Source organism: Pinus tabuliformis, chromosome 3_1 (genome assembly GCF_031772625.1).
Source record: "Pinus tabuliformis cultivar Carrire ecotype Pingquan chromosome 3_1, CPIR1, whole genome shotgun sequence".
Lineage (NCBI taxonomy): Eukaryota > Viridiplantae > Streptophyta > Pinopsida > Pinales > Pinaceae > Pinus > Pinus tabuliformis.
The window spans coordinates 633,818,269-633,836,399 of record NC_142301.1 but is presented as its reverse complement, the minus strand read 5'-3'; the positions used below and the strand labels follow the sequence as shown (position 1 = coordinate 633,836,399).

General features: G+C 30.6%; 1 protein-coding gene across 1 annotated transcript in view; it reads right to left on the bottom strand.

Moving 5' to 3' along the window:
* LOC149188664 (caffeoylshikimate esterase-like) overlaps positions 1–18,131 on the bottom strand; it is an 82,150-nt gene that overhangs the window by 16,794 nt on the left and 47,225 nt on the right. The gene's annotated exons all lie outside the window — the stretch shown is intronic.

Here is an 18,131-nt window from a genome sequence, read left to right as displayed (position 1 = left end):
GAAAATGTGTAACCAGTTGAGGCAGGAAATTGTTGAAAATCGAGATGATGACCAAGGCAAGACGGGATTTGAGAGTGCAACAAATACAAGAAAGACACAAGAGTGTTTTCAAGGTAACTAACAATTCTTAAAAAGTTAAAATGAATTAGCTTCATCTTAATTGTAACAAGGAGCAATATGCAATATTGATGATCTGGAGCAAGAATTTGGAGCAACAAGTTTAAAAAAAAGTTGCATCATTATAGTGTAGTAAAAAAGTCAAAATAAAATATTTTAGTCAGGTTTATAAGCCTAACTGACTTAGACGAGTTAACATGTAAGTAGTAATTAAGAAAAAGTATTAGAAACAATCACAACCATGTTCATATAAGTGAGAGTTGTGAATGTTAATCTGCCGAAAATTAATAGTCAACCTATGGTTAAATTTAAATAAAGAATAATAACAATAGCTCTAGTTTCTACGGCTCGATCTAAATATAAATCTCAATATTTATTAATAATATTGTTAAACTCTTTAATGAGTCTCCTTTCCTGATACAAATTTATAAGTTTCCGTATGGTAATGTTCTGTTATTCACCTCTTCATACTTGACATTACTTTGCTGTTCCCCTGACATGTCCAGCGCCTGAAAACAAAAGCCAGTAGATTCAGATATGATTTTTAGCTTGAAATACATATAGGAACAGCAAACGTACTTCTATTTCTTATGGAGTCCAAATAAAATTGAATTTTTTCCATCCTTCGCAATGTGATAAAATGATTCTATTAATGTGTTGTCTAACTATTAAATGTTGGTGTTTTTGTTTAGTGAATTTGTTTTTTGGGGTGAATTTTTAAAATCGGTTTTTCATTATAAATATGTATTTAGCTCTGTGAAAAACATTTAAATTGAAAAGAATCCAGTTCTCTGAAAAACACAAAGAATTTAGCAATCTGAAAATCACTTGTATTGAAAGGAATTCACAACTCAAGATTTCAACAAATTCGTATAAAATTCTAAACAAATTGAACAACAAAATTTCCGGGAAAATCTCCAATAAATCTAACAGATAAACTAGGGGTATATTAGTGAATCCATAACCTCTTCCCTCCGGTGATGTATATACTCGGTAAAGATTAACTTTCTAATTAATGCCCTCCAGTGATGTATATACTCAGTAAAGATTATCTTTCTAATTAATGCAAGTTCACATAAAAACAGATTTCTTACCATAAAAACTGAAGAAAAGAAAGAGAGCCGATCGCTCCAAAGTCTACGACGATGAATCAAGTAGAATCCATAACCTCTAGGGTATATTAGTGAATCCAAGTAAAAAAAATCTAACAGATAGGTATATTAGTGAATCCATAACCTCTGCCCTCCAGTGATGTATATGCTGAGTAAAGATTATCTTTCTAATTAATGCAAGTTCAGATAAAAACAGATTTCTTACCATAACAACTGAAGAAAAGAAAGAGAGGAGATCGCTCCAAAGTATATGAGGATGAATCAAGTAGAAACTGTCACGAAAGATGTTCTGCTACCCCGCAACGGGCAAGATCTATCATTGATGATAGTTCTCAAATTCGATGCGGAAGAAGGTCAATAAGGGTGTATTCGCAGTTTTCAACACTTCTATGGTATCCTGGCAGGAATAATTCACCGACCCCAAGTAAAATATGCAGTCGTAATCAAAATTACTGGGACAGTGTTATACATTCATGAAGTCAAAAGAGCTAGGAATTAGGGTATTGAAGAACAAGCGTGAAGGAAAGAAAGACTCAGACAGTGTTACTTTGGGCAAATCAACCATATATTTTATAAATTCTTCAAGTCAAAAGAGCTTGGAATTAGAGTAGTGAAGGAGAGTTTGAGTTTAGTAAGGAAAATTTCTTAATTGAAATTTTTTTTTTTTGGGATATTTTCTAAAAAGATGTGCTAGAAATTAATAAATGTTTTCCACTGAATATTTTTTAAAAGTCAAAAAAGCTCGGAATTAGAGTATTGAAGCACAAACGTGAAGGAAAGAAAGACTGGGACAGTGGTACTTTGGGCAAATCAACAATATAATTTATAAATTTTTAAAGTCAAAAGAGCGAGGAATTATTGTTCTTCGAAATTTATTTTACAATCCAGTATGACTCTAAATAATATTTATGTTGTGTTTCACATAAATAATAATAATAAAAATTGAAAAAAAAAACCAAAAAAACAATGAAAATAACTTTATAAATTTAAAAAATTATAATACAATTATCTTTTGTATTTAGATAATAAAAAAATTACAATACAGTTATTTCATGTTTTTAATAGTTTTTTAATCAAATAAGTTGAATTTCAATCGATCTTAAAATTACCTTCAACAAAAAAATTTACCACATTAAGTTTTCAAATTAGATAAAGTTTCAAATATCTTTATTGTATATCAAAGTCACTACCATTTCTTAAATCAAAGTAAAAAAGTTAGTTCAACACAAAGAATCAAAAATCTTGCTCTAAATTTTTTTAATATTTCTTTTAATTAATTATCTATAAAATGAATCTTTAAAAGGAAAACCAAATCTTATAGATATATTAAAATCTCTATACACATAATATTTCCACATCAAAGATGTAATATTCAAAAATATTCATTTGATGTAGTTTTATTATAAATTTTGTTATCATCCCATGTAACAAACATCATTAGATCTAATATTAATATTAAAATATTCATATTCATATTATTATTATTATTAAATCTAATATTAATATCAATTTTAACATATTTTAACAATGAAGACTATTTTTAATTGGCTACATTCTTATTCATATGTTTTTCCATTCAACACTATTATATTGTCACTTTGCATTCAAAATTTTTATTTCATCATTTTTCATAACTAAAGTTATTAACAATATCTATCATCTCAACAGATTGAGGTAACTGGGCAAATTTAAAATTAAAACTACTCTTAATTTTATTGTGGGAGTAGTTCTCACTGGAAAGGAGAACTATCCTGAGTGGTCCCGGAAGATAAAACACACCCTCATTTTTAATGAGTTGTGGAAAGGAGTGTGTGTTGGAGATGGAGACAAAGAGCGAGAACAGCCTACCTAAGATAAGGAGTTCACCATTTGGGAAAATAAGAATAGCAAGGCCTATGCATTGATTGCAGCATCAATAAATGAAGAGGTGAGTCACCATATTTCACCATTTTCAAATACTTTCGAAGCATTACAAAAACTGAAGGAACTCTATGACTCACACTCTACACTTGAAGTTGTTCAACTCATGATTAAACTCTTCACCCTTGAATTACAAAATAATGATCCTCTTGCTCTTGCATCAGAAGTAAAATCTATAATGCATGATATCAAAGTCACTAATGTTGAACTGGATATTCCTCTGATAGCTTTTCTCAAGGCACTTTATCCCACTTACTCAAATTATCTTGAGTCATTGCAAGCAAATGGAAACCTCAAAGATATTACCTTTGACTCCCTTGTGAAAAAATTTGTTGAAAGAGAGAAAGCTTTTGGGAAGAAGACAACTCCTAAATCTTCTGAAGAGGTTGTGTGCCTTGCTCATAGAGAAAAGAATCTTGCTCAAGATTCTTCTAGAGGAAGAGGTGGTCGAAGAGGAAGAGGAAGAAATTTTAGAGGCAGGGGGGGCAGACACTCTCAAGGAGAAAAGTCAGATTTGCACTACATACACTGCAAAAGAGATGGATCACATGATGCATCCACATGCAAGTTGCCTTGGGACAGAATTGAGTAGGAAAGAAACCAACCCAAAGGTAAAACTAATAATAGATACAATGGTAAAGCACCTGATTCCGCTCACTATGTTGTGGCACACTGTAATAGTGGAGTAAATGAAGACTTATTTAATACTTCACTTGCCTCTTGGAAAAATGATTGGTTGCTTGATTTAGGAGAAAGTTGTCACATGACTTTTAGAAGAGATTCTTTTGAAGAATTTACTGAAAATATTGATTGAGCAGTATCCTTTGCAGAGAAATCAAAACTCAAGCCATTAGGGCTTGGCACAATCAGGCTCAAATCGCCTAGTCTTCCAAACTTTCTTCTGCATCATGTTCTCTATCTCCCACAGCTGAGGAGAAAATTGTTGTCCTTGGTCCACATCTGCCAGCAAGGACACTCCATTCATATGTTTGATAGCAAGCTTGAGGTGAGAAAAGCATCAGATCACTCACTTGTCATGACAGGGATAAAAGAAGAAAGGCTTCTCAAGCTGCACGATACCTCTACTCATGCACAGAATTTCTCATACAATTCTCATTATGAAGAAGGTACATTTCCATCAAGTTTATTATGGCATGCTATATTTGGACACTTGAACTATGACAGCCTCTGCTTGTTGAAGAAAAAAGGTGTTACTGGTTTGCCTACAATTCCTAGGAAACTTATGCAATGTGATGCTTGCATTCTAGGAAAGCATAGCAAACAGTCTTTTCATGATTCACATTCAAGAACACATAGAAAACTTGAACTCATTCATTCAGATTTATGTGGTCCAATGCTCGTTCCTTATGCAAATAGAAATAAATATATGATGACATTTATTGATGACTACAACAGAATGTGTTGGGTTTATTTATTGAAGAATAAATCTGATGTTTTTCAAACATTCAAGAACTTTCATACATGGATTGAAAATCATGCACAATCTCATATTGGATCTATTCACATTGATAATGGAAAAGAATACACTTCAAATGAATTTGAAAACTATCTTCGCCAACATGGGATCAAACATCAAACAATTGTGCCTTATAATCCCCAACTGAACAGCGTAGCTGAAAGAATGAACAAGACAATCTTAAATATGGTGCGCTCCATGATGTTTTTCAAAAATGTAAAATTGATGTTTTGGGCTGATGCAGTTCTATGTGCTGTATATATAAATAATAGATGTCCATCTAATTCTATTAGAAACAAGACTCCTTATAAAAAGTGGTATGGGCACATTCCTTCGGTAAAGCATCTCAGGGTCTTTGGTTCCACATGTTATGCCTTGATACCAAAGGTACATAGAAACAAACTTGGTGCAAGAAGTCGTAAGTGTATCTTCCTGGGGTATTCAAACACCTCCAAAGCATACCGTCTCTATGATGAAGTCAATAAAAATTTTGTTGTATCTAGAGATGTAATCTTTCTTGAATCATCCAAAACTGACAATGTTGTTGAGCGACAACTTGATCGCTTGGATAGATTCGCAAATGCAAAATCATTTCAAGAATTTGATAATCAGATTCCACATCTTGAAGGGGGGATTCCTATACTAGATCAACCGTGGAATCTTCTTCTGAAGCACTCTCTCCCCTGCATGAAAATCCAACAACGGATGATACTTTGAGTGATGTGATTGACAAAATTGGGAGACTCAATCTTGATTCAGTCCCAACTCAATCAACGGAGCAGCCTGGACCATCTGAGAAAGGTTCCCCAAAGTGGCTGACAAAGACACTTGAAAGTGTTCATCCTGATGAGGTTGGAAAGACAAGAACTAGAAATTCAAACCGACAAAATGGAGGTGATGTAGATGACTCTGATTTACCTACTGATATGGATGTTTCTTATGATTGTGAATTGAATTTGTCAACAGATTTGGAACCAACTTCCTTCAAAGAAGTTGCTTCTCATGATGAATGGAAAGAAGCGATGCAAAAGGACTATGATGTCCTAATAAAGAATGGCACTTGGAAGCTGGTTGATCCTCCATTGAGAACCAAACCAATTGGCTACAAGTGGGTCTACAAGAACAAGTATAAAGCTAATCACCCACTTGACAAGCACAAAGCCAGGCTTGTGGAAAAAGGTTTTGTACAAAAGGAAGGGGTTGATTATGAGGAGACTTCTGCCCCCACAATAGAATGGGCTACCATCTAAACACTCTTTGCCATGGAAGCTTGGAACGGCTGGAAAGTCTATCAAATGGATGTAAAAACGGCTTTCTTGAATGGAGATCTAAAAGAGAATGTTTTTATGTCCCAACCTGAAGGATTTGCTGTAAAAGGACATGAACATAAAGTATGCAAACTTGTGAAATCCTTGTATGGCCTCAAACAAGCACTGCAAGCCTGGAATGAAAAACTAACTGAGCATCTTCTGAAACTCAATTTCAAACATTATGATCTTGATGATGCAACTTTTTTTGTCAAGAAGGTTGGAAAAATAGTTGATATCTTGTTGTATATGTAGATGATCTTTTGATGACAGGGAACAATGAGAGCTACATTGCATCCATAAAGAAGGAATTGAGGAAAGGTTTTGGAATGACTGATTTGGGCTATGTTCATTACTATCTTGGTATTGAAGTAACTCAACATCCGAAGTCCATATTCCTTTCTCAAAAGAAGTACATTGGAGATCTATTGAACAGGTTTGGCATGACAGAATGCAATCCTCTTACTACTCCAATGGAACAAAACTTAAAGCTCACATCCATTGAAGGAAAAGAATTTAAGGATGCGACAAAGTATAGACAGCTTGTGGGAAGTCTCAACTACCTAACTACTACCAAACCAAACATTTTGTTTGCTATTGGAATCCTCTCTAGGTTTATGCAAAAGCCTTGTGAGGGACATTTGTCTGTTGCAAAAAGAGTTCTAAAGTACTTGAAGGGAACTCAAGACTTTGGAATCAAGTATACACAGGTGGGAAACTTCAGCTTGATTGGATACTATGATTTAGACTTCGATGGAGACAAAGAAACTGGGGTATCTACTTTAGGTTATGCTATGAGTCTTGTATCAGGAGCTGTCTCCTGGAGATCACGCAAACAATCAGTTCCAACAGATCCCACAACTGAGGCAGAATATGTGGCAACAACTGAGGCAACAAAAGAAATTGTGTGGCTCAAGAAAATTCCTGAATATTTGCAGGTAAAACAAGTACAATCAACTCCACTCATGATTGACAATACCTCGGCAATAAAGTGGCGAAGAACCCAAAGTTCCATGATCGAGCGAAGCACATCAATACTAAATATCATCTGATTCGACATCATGTTGAAGCCAAGACAATCCATCTCTGCCATTGTTCCACTAATGGCCAAATTGCAAACATCTTCACAAAAGCACTTAGAAGAGAAAAGCTTGAAAGATTCAAAATGATGCTTGGACTCAACAACATCCCTTCAGATTAAGGGGGGAATGTTGACACCTAATCATAGGGATTGGGTGAACAACTGTAATTAGTGTAAATAAATAATAGAGAAGATGAAGAGTCATTAGGAGATGAACTGAAAAGTATTTCCCTCTTGTATATAATAATGAACACCTCTTGTATATAATAATGAACAACCTGAATGAATAATATGATTTGATTTGAGGAGTTACCTCCTGGTCTGACATATTTTTTGAAAAGTTATTCTAAAAATTTATTAAATGTTTTTTGTTAAATATTTCTCTAATTGGATTTTTTAATTTGTTTTGAAATTTTTTTTTAGTAAATTACAATTTTTTTATTGAATATGTGTCAACATTTTATATGTATGACTTTTCAAACCAAAATAAGATAAACATAATATTTGAATCCATAAAAAATACCCTACAACCATGGAATGCTCAGTAAATTAAAATTATCATTAATCACTAGAATTCCCATGGCTAAGAAATTAATAAATTGAGAGTAGAAACAACACTCTAATTATTACATTTTAAAAATTATAAAAAAAATTGCATTTGAACGGTGTAAAATTAGAAAACTCAAGGGCTAGAATTGCAAATAAAAAATGAAGAAGGATACCGAGGTGGACGAATTGTCCAGAAAATCAAAAGTGGTCAGAATCCAGGGAAAAAAATTTCAAAAAATATTGTAGTAGTGATGTTTGAATCATGCTTTTGATGGTGGAAATAGATTCAGCACGATCAAAAACCTTGAGCACACCCAAAATCTTGAAGTTTGACAGTGGTAATTTAGATTTACAAAAATCTCACCCCGATTTTATCAAAATCTTGCCATAATTTCTATGATTTTCCAGGCAAAAAAGCAGTCTATCTAGACTACGACATACAAAAATAGAAAAGGAAGCTCTTATTTTTTCATTTGAGACTCTTGACACATAATGTACAACCAATGGCAAAGAGTGAAGGCTTCACGAAGGAGGAACATAATGAAGTGGCAGAGGTCATTCTCTAAAATATCATTAAGGAGAAGCTCAGGATATAAATGGAATATGAAAATTACTATATCATGGAAAATTATATTATTTATTAGGTATATAAATGGAATATGAAAACTACTATATCATGGAAAATTATATTATTTATTAGGTAGTTTATTTTTTTCTACTTAATTTTAACAAAATCTAGCATAAATTTTTAAACATTTGAGTTTAAGTTCTTTAATCTATAGAATTCCAGTGTCACAAAGGGGTTTTCATGGTGCTAAATTCATTTATGCATTCGAAAATGCATTTTAAACAGCATAAAATCACATTCTTCCTTTGAAATTGTTTTGCCAAATTCCAATGAAAAAATCTATTTCGTTTATAAACTAGACTACACCATTACTTATTAATAAAATGTATTATTTCTTATGGTGGAGTCACTTTCATATCTTATTTTTCTCTTTCTCCTCTTTTTCCACCATGGCAAACAAAACCTTATATACAATTATCAGTGATCTATTTCTTTAAACATAATGAGGATTCCTATTAAATTAAAGAATGATTTTTTTAGTTTAATTAATTTTTCAATTAAAAAAAATTATTATTTTTTGACTTTAAATAGATTTAATGATTAATAGCATATGTTTTTTTTTTTTTTTTTTAAAAATTAGATTACGTTTCCCTAATAGATTTTAATAATCAGACAATTACCCCTAAATAAATCCCAAGTCCAATTACAAAAACAAACATCTTATTCAGTAATTTAATATCTAACTTCATTATCTAAATGAATTTCATTATAAATTTTTGAATAAATTATTATTATTATTATTATTATTATAATATAATATTTTAAAAACTTAAACTCTATTAAACTCAGATATAATATATTACAAAATTGAATCCTATTCAAATTCAAACTCGATCACTATTAAATTCAAATATAATATTTTACAAAATTGAATTCGATTCAAATTCAAACTTGATCACTATACTTTGCTGCACGTAGTGAGAATCTTTCTAATGTAATTTATTTGAACCCATCACCATCTTCTATATAATATCACTTTCTTCATTTGTTTCAACGTCAGCTGTTCTGTGAGATTCTATTTTGGAAAAATACCGATGTGATGGCAGAGCTTTCGACACTCGTGGTGCGTAGCATTCATTTTCTAAAAAAATATTGTTTGTAATCAGAGCTTTTATGCCGGTTTACTTTCATTTTTCCGTAGTCTAATAAGAATGTTTTTTTTCTCTGAAAATCATAGAAATTTTCAGTCATATTTTGATTAAATTTGATAGAATTTTTTTTAAATCAAAATTATAATTTTCAAATTTCTAATATTTTAAGTAATCAAAAAATCTTTAATGGTGCTGAATCTATTACTATTCAAATATAATATTTTACAAAATTGAATTCGCTTCAAATTCAAAGTTGATCACTATACTTTGTTGCACGTAGTGAAAATCTTCCTCCAGTAATTTATTTGAAACCATCAGAATAGTAAATTATTTGAACCCATCACCATCTTCTATATAATGTCACTTTCCTCATTTGTTTCAACGTCCGCTGTTTGCTGAAGTCGTGCTTCATTTTCCGAAAAATAAAATACGTATGTGATGGCAGAGCTTTCGCGTAGCTTCACTTTCACTGTTGGCTGTTTGCATGGAAACACTTGTGGTGCGTAGCATTCATTTTCTAAAAAAAATATTGTGTGCAAGCAGAGCTTTCGTGTCGTTTCACTTCGAGTGAACCACCACCACTTGCATGTGTTAACTCCTACTCAACATCCATCGGATATGGAGAATTTTTTTATATAATTAAAAGTTATATTACATATTAGTTAGAATTAAAAATATTATAATACTAATAGATTTGTTTTTATAAATTATAAATAATATATATTCTTTCACAATGGAAATGTGGGGCCGGTGATAAAAGACATTAGCGCGCTCTTTGGAGTAGGTTATAACCATATTGATGAAGGTATAATATATTTGGTGTTCAAGCTGAAGTCAAATAGACATTGTAATAAGGATGGAAGTCAAATAGATACTCTAATAAGGATTGGGATTCGTTGGTTGAGAGGTTTCACCAGAAGCTGGATTGTTGGAAGAATAGATGACTCATTATGGGAGGTAGAATGATAATGTTAAAAGTGGTATTACAAAATGTTTCTGTATTGGAAGCATTATTTTTTATGTTTAGGGAAGTTATTAAAAAGATTCAACTAATCATGAGACATTTTATTTGGGTAGAGTCACATATCTAGAGAAAGTTTCATTTGGTACAATGGTCTTTTATAGCTAGACCAATTAAGGAAGGTGGATGGGATCATAGACCCTTCTACTTTCAACATGGAATTGATCATTAAAAATATGTGGAGGGTTGTGTCCGAATTTCGTATATGGTCATATATTATAAAGAACAAATATATGTTCAGACAAACTTTTGCTACATGGGTAAGCAATGGGGCAAAGAAGAAATCAAATGCATCGTACATCTGAAAGAGTATGAAGAGAATATTACAATGGCTCTTGGAGTTCATTTGTTAGGAGATTAGTGATGGCTCCAAGATCAAGATTGGCTTAGATGCAATCAAAAGTATGATAAAAGACCACTCATTATGTGTCCACATCCTTAGTTTCATCCATGGAAAAGATATACACTACGTCAAACAAATTTTACATCAAAACGTTCATAGTATTGACCGTTAAGAATGGACGACAGCAGGGGAATTACAGATGCCAAATGAATTTGTTTGTGAATGAGATAACTACATCACTAAACTTCGAAATGCAGGCATCACCCTCAGTGATCAAGAGGATAAATCCCAAGTGTATTTTTGATTTATCTCTAACCAGCAAACCCATTTGTATATCTGATAGACGCAGTGTTGTGATTTCTTTTAACTATCGAGCTAACTACATAAATGTGTTTTGGAATCGCTTGAGAACGCCAGAGTAATGGATGAAATCAGAAGTTTATGGTACTTTGTGACGATTTTATTAACATTTTTCTTAGTTTTAAAGCTCATTATCATGTCAGGGAAGGCAACAGGTTACCTCGAGGGCCTCCCAGATTGACCAGTCTTAGGAATTTCCAACAACTTGGGGAGAAACTCAATGAGTCTCTGTCTCACCTTGTTGCGAAATACGGTCCTTGATGACCTTTCATCTTGGGATGAAAGCAAAAATTTTGGTTTCATCTCCAGTCATGGTGAGGGAAGTATTGAAGAGCCTTGACCGACTCTTTTCTAGACAACCCATCATAGAATTAGAAATTAGCTAGGCCGCATAGCTAGCATTCCCTACTACTTAGTTTAATTATTGAATTTTGAAAGATATGAACAAAGTATTATTTTATGGTCTTTATCATTAATGTAAATTTATATATGCTTAGCATGTTCTCACATGTGCAACTTTATTATTTATTTGCAAATATAATTGGAAATTTGTATTTGATGATTCTTTGTTAAAAAGAAGCACATCAATGTATTTTTTTAATACTATACTCATACTTATTTATAATTTGATGCTTATTGAAAAGTTACAAGCTAAAATTTACTTGAAATTTAATTAAAACAAATGTTATATAGTAGCTAGTACTCGTCGCTTAGTTTAAATATAGTTAAATTAAAGTAAAAACATTGAATTCATGTTAGTGTTAAAATTTAGAATTTAGTCAATTTAGGTTTTACTAATGGCTTAGTTAAATTAAAGTAAAAACATTGAATTCATGTTAGTGTTAAAATTTAGAATTTAGTCAATTTAGGTTTTACTAATGCCTTAGTCTAACTTATAGATGAAAAAGCCTTTTTCACCGGAATTCACCAAAATCCAACAATACAATCTCAAGATTTGTTGTTTTTTAAAATACATTTTTGAATGCATAAATTGATTTAGCACTTGAAAACCTGGGGCACTCCAATTATGCATATTAAACAATTTAAACTCAAGTTTAAAAAAAAAAGTGTCGGATTTTAATTAAATTAACCATCCTGAAAAAAAGTCATTTCGTCTATAAGTTAGACTGGGCCTTTACTAAATGGTATATTGAGATATTTCCTTAATTGTAATACTTCATTCTAACAGTGGAGAATCTAATCCTACTCAACCACAACAATAATCTTATTAGTCCCTCACATAATATAAAAATCTATTTCCGTGGACATTTTCAATAGCTAAAGTTGTTTTTTTTAAATATATTATTTTCTATACCTTATTAAATTGTTTTGCAAAATTAAATGATTATAAAGATAGTGTAGTTAAAGAAAACAATTTTATTTTTTTTTATCTAAAAAAGATAAAATTATAATTTTTTAATAATTTAGTCTCTAAAACTTAACTATATCATTGAAATTAGATTATTATTAATCTTCTAATTAAATTACTTCATTTTGTACTTATTATTATATTAGAATATAATTAACTCGTATTTATTATTATCTTAAAATTAAAAATATAATTTAATTATTATTAACTATATGGCTTGACAAAATATGAATCAAACCCGTTAACCTTAACATTGATCTAAATCTATTTATTTCGAAACAAAATGTCAACTGCTAAAATCTTCTATCAACTTTTAATACGCGCATTAGACCTAATACAAATATATCAGTCTCACATGCCAAAATCTCTATCGTTGGAACCTCTCACAAAACATAATGCATAGGGCAAGAATAATTTGTTATCAATCAAAATAAATCTGCGGTGAGTAAACTATTACATTTTATTCAACTTTCAATCAGTTTGGACCATTATGAATGTCGTTTCAACTATTTTTAATTGATATATATCTTGTTAAACGTGTTGCACACTTTCTCTTAAATTGATGAAATTGTCCCACCTGAAACACGGAACCTCATCCGTCCATATAAAAAATGATTAATTGAAAGCGGAGATTAAAGCAATCACTTTGGTCGTGTCAATCAAATTTAATGCCCATAGGATAAATTAACGTCTAAAGGCACCGACTGCCTGCGTCTGACAAATTACAATCCCGAAGAAGACCCTGGGGCTTGGGCGATGGATTGAAGTTATTGTATTTACTCATTTAAAGAGCATTAGATGTGAATACGCATTTCAATATTGATGAATTTGTGACTTTGTACTTTTGTCTAGTCATTCACACGAGGCGTCTGTTCTTTTGAAGATGCATTAGGAGTCTATAAAATTGAATTTTTCAAAGTATTTTTAATGATTTGTATGATGTTTTTAACCAAAGAGTATTGTGTTGTAATATAATAATGGAAAATGAGAGCCTAGGTAAATTACTTAATTAAAATTGAGAAAAAATAAATTTTAAAATTTTAAAGAAATAAATTATTTTTTTAATGTTTACATTAAAAAACATATTTTAATTTTTAGTCCATTAAAATTTAATGTCACAATCAAAAGCATTTTGAATGGATTATTATCCATACTGCAACCAGGAATAATAAAAGATATATTTATTACAACATTTATATTTAAAAATATTAAAATTGGTTTGTGCTTTTTGCTTTTAAATGTAGTTTAATTTTTATATCATTTTTTAAAAAATTTATTTTCATTTCTACAACCAGGAATTTATTTTTATTTCAAAATTGTAGAGTAGAAAGGATTTTACAAAGATTCTTACTATGCTTTTACTTATTATTTCTTTGTAAATAGTTAGTAGGTAATGAAAGGACAGCTAAAATGAGTAGAAAGGGTTCCGAAAGGACCATTTTTATTATTGTTTTACTAAGATGGTAGAATATGTATTTTGAAGGTGATTAATATGGAAAATTATTATGGAAATGGAGGCTTACTATTTTTTATTTGTTTGTATATAAGATTAAGGTAGTGTACATAAATATAGGGTTTTTTGAGAATGTGATCATAAAGTATAAAGTGCGAAAGTAATAAGATATGCACATATAAATATTATTAGGATTTATTCTAATGGCAAATATGAAGCAAAGGCTAGCATAGCTTTAAGGGATATATTGCTTATAATACTTATGTTTATTTGAATATATTAAAAATGATTTGTACTTTTAATACTTTGCATAATGTTTAATTTATTTTTTATATTTTATTTATTTTCATTTAAAAATTTAGTTGTAATCGAATTTTCCTGACAGTATGTTATATTATTAATTTTCATTTATTAATTTTTTATAAATAGGTGGTTTTTAAATTATTAATTCTTTATAAATAGTTGGTTTTTAGTAATGAATGGACAATCATATATTGATAGAGAGGGTTTTAATTAGCTTTTCAACCAAGGTTATAAAATATGTGTATTAAAAATGATTAAAATTAACAAAATAATATATAGAATGTAGATTTATTATTTCAAAAAAATTCAATTTTTCTTATCATCTAACACTTTCCTTATAAGTGGTATTTTAGCTACATGCATACTAAAATAACATGCATAACACCTCTAAAAAATCATTTAAAATACATATGGATTTAAAAAAAATTAAGAATTTATTGTTACATATCTGCCTTCCAAGGAATGGAAGGATGGTCCACGTCCATTAGGTCTTTTAGTTTTTGTCTAGAATCTTACTCGTTTGATTTTCCTGGATATGAGTTCTATTAGTTCTATCATGTTAAGTCACGGAGTATAAACTAGAGTCTTCACTTATATATTAAATAGAGCACCTTAGCTTGTAAAAATCCATTTCGATTACTAATATTTTCTCCCCTCAATCTCCTACAATGATAATTATCATGTTATGTTATTCTTGGTGTTTTCTTTCTAGGTTGAGAAGAATTATAAAGATAGATTTAAGAGATATTCCATTGATATGGAAGATAAACCTTGCATATGCCTCTAAGATCTGAAGGAGCTATGTCCAAATCCATAAAAGTAAACTCAATTTCCTACAAAGATTTAGGAAAGCCAAATTGTCTAGAGAATGACCAAAAGCTCTCTTATGAAAGCTAGGAAGAATTGAGACTGAATTAGGGCCACCAAATTAAACCAATTTCACAAGGGAAATAAGTCAGAATATTAGTGAAATCTCTTTTTTTAGCTGAAGGATCTCACCCACAATGTAACCATAAAAGAAGCAAAAGTACTCCACTAGTTAGGCCACCAAATTTAGCCATTTAACACTAAAAATCCTTTTCTCTTATCTTTCAAAGAGAATAATCATTAATGCCTACCAGGATGGATTTTAGGATAGGAACCCAAAGTAATGCCACTAATTTGGTCTAGATAATACATCAAATTTCTCTCTTGCACTCTTTAGTTGATGATAATGTTTTGGGAAGTTTTGGAAAGTATGATAAAGAGTTCTTCATTAAGAAATATGTAACTACCAAGTGAAAAATAATTGGTTCCTCATGCCAGAAATTGGTAACGGATTATATTTTCAAAGTCAAAAGTAATAGAAGGAATATGGTAGCTTATAGATATAATTAAATCCCATAAATGATTAGTTGTTTCTATGTGATATAGGTTATTACCATTGTTTTCACATGTGGAGTATAGGATATTAGAATCAATGAAAGTATCAAGTGAGCTCTTAAGACTATAATTTATATTCGTTATTTCTCCATACTTTCTCGCATATTCATTTTTTTTTATATGGTTTTTTATACATATTTTTCATGAATTATTTGATAATGAATTTAAACTATATTTTACTTCACATTACAACTAGATGATGTAAACCTTGTCTATCTTTTTATTAAGCCTCTTATCATTTTAATTATTTTTGTGAAATATACAATTAAAATTTATTAAAAACCTTAAATAATTCTTTATCAAATTCAATTATATTTTTAAATATTTATTTTAAAAATATATTTCAAAATTATAATTACAATTAAAGATAGTGTTAATGAGAGCTTGTAGATGGATTTCTAGTAATTAGAAACCATTTCTAGTAATCGATGGAAGTAAATTGATGCTTTTATTTTTTGCTAATTAAGAAGTCAACGAACTTTAGAAACACAACTTGTACCAGCCTAAGATTGATTAAATGAAACAAATAATTGAATTTCTTTAATACAATTTAACTTTATTATGAATTAGCTAAAAATTTCAGTATTTCATGGGGATGCATCGATGAGGGTGAGGCACATGTTCCCCATATTTCTCATGTTTTTAAGATGGGCCTTAGTCCCCATTTTGGACATATTTGGGGAAACAGGGAGACATTTCCTCATTGTAAGTGTTTATGAGCATTAATGTCTCAACAAATGTTTTAATGTCTCACAACGACAATTTTAGTTTTTTATAGTTTTTAAGATGAAAAAATTATTATTATTATTATTATTTTTCAGTGTGGGATCTAAAATTCTAACTCTTCATAGTTTTTAAGACGAAAAAATTATTATTTTTATTATTATTATACTAAATTTTATTTATACAGAAAAGCTTTCACCGTGTGGAGAAAATTTCCTAATGAAAACTCCACATAGTGCTGAGATTCGCCTCCTTCATTTCTAAGGTAGTGAAATAGTGCTGAGATTCGCTCCCTTCATTTCTAAGGCAGTGAAATAGTGCTAAGATTCGCCCCCTTCATTTCTAAGGTAGTGAAATAGCAGATGAAATGTTGGGGGATTGTTGAGCATTAGCTCTGTAACTTTTATTGGCCTCTCGAATTGTTGGATGCTACCCTACAGTGCTATGACCTTCACTACACAGAACATTGGATGAAGCACACACTACTACACCAAGGGCACTTTTAAGACATTTTTTTAAGACAAAAGAAATCTTTTGTCTTAAAAAAGCACCTTTTATTTTAGTTATTTTACATTAAAATGTAATATCAATTGAATTGTCTTAAATATAAAATTTAAGACAAAAACAGTTTGAGACGAAAATATTTTAAACCAAAAATAGTTTAAGACAAAAATATTTTAAGACAAAACTTTATATTTAAGACAAAAATAGTTTAAGACAAAAATATTTTAAGACAAAAGCAGTTTGAGACAAAAATATTTTAAGACAAAAATAATTTAAGACGAAAATATTTTGAGACAAAACTTTATATTTAAGACAAAAGTAGTTTGAGACAAACATTTAAAGACAAAACTTTATATTTAAGACAAAATTATTTTAAGACAAAAAACAGTTTGAGACAAAAATATATTAAGACAAAACTTTATATTTAAGACAATGGCCACTTTAGATGAAACCTATTTAACAAAATTAACAATTAAGACACAAACATATCAATTTAAGACAATATTATATAGGAACTGCAAAATTGACTCTAACAGTGCACCCTACATCTCCCAGCTTGCAGGCAACTACTGTCTTGCGTTTATACCAAGGTTTTTATTGTACATACCATTCATGTTATCTTATATAAAGACAACGATTGATTGGGATCTTTATTTTGTGGGGGTAGTCGACTAAGAAGAACATGACAACTTTTACTAACAACATTTCTTGAACATCAATTCCTCTTCTATCCCTTTCATATCTGCTGATACGATTAGAGACGACTTGTCTATCATTCCATTCAGAACTTCTATATGGAGGGGGATTTTAGGACAATTTTTTAAGAGAAAATAAATATTTTGTCTTAAAATTTTCAATACAAGGCATTAGTAAAAAAATGTAAAGGTAAAGGACTAGGTGTCCGTCTACTAGCATTCACCAAGCGGTTGGTTTACTGTGGTTGTGAGGTGATATTCAACAAAGGAAAAGCGTTCCTAAGACACATAGCCATGGGATAGGTGAAGCAGATCAGGGTTCGTGTGAATAACCTGTATAAGCTAGATGTGGAAGACTGTGTTGCATTAAGCACTAAAGCAGAGAAAGTGCAGGTCGCGATGTTGATGAAGTTTGGCACAAAATACTTCGTAGTTTGCATCATGGTACCTCGAATATTATACAACAAATAACCACTCGCCTCCCTAAAGGATAACTTAAGTAGTAGGATGTATGCAAAGGATGTACATTGTGGAATTACATAAAACCCACATTCCACGATCGAGATAACAAAGCACATGCAGTCCTAGAAAGGATCCACTATGATGTTTATGGACCTTTCTCGACAACCTACACTATCAAACACAAATATTTTGTC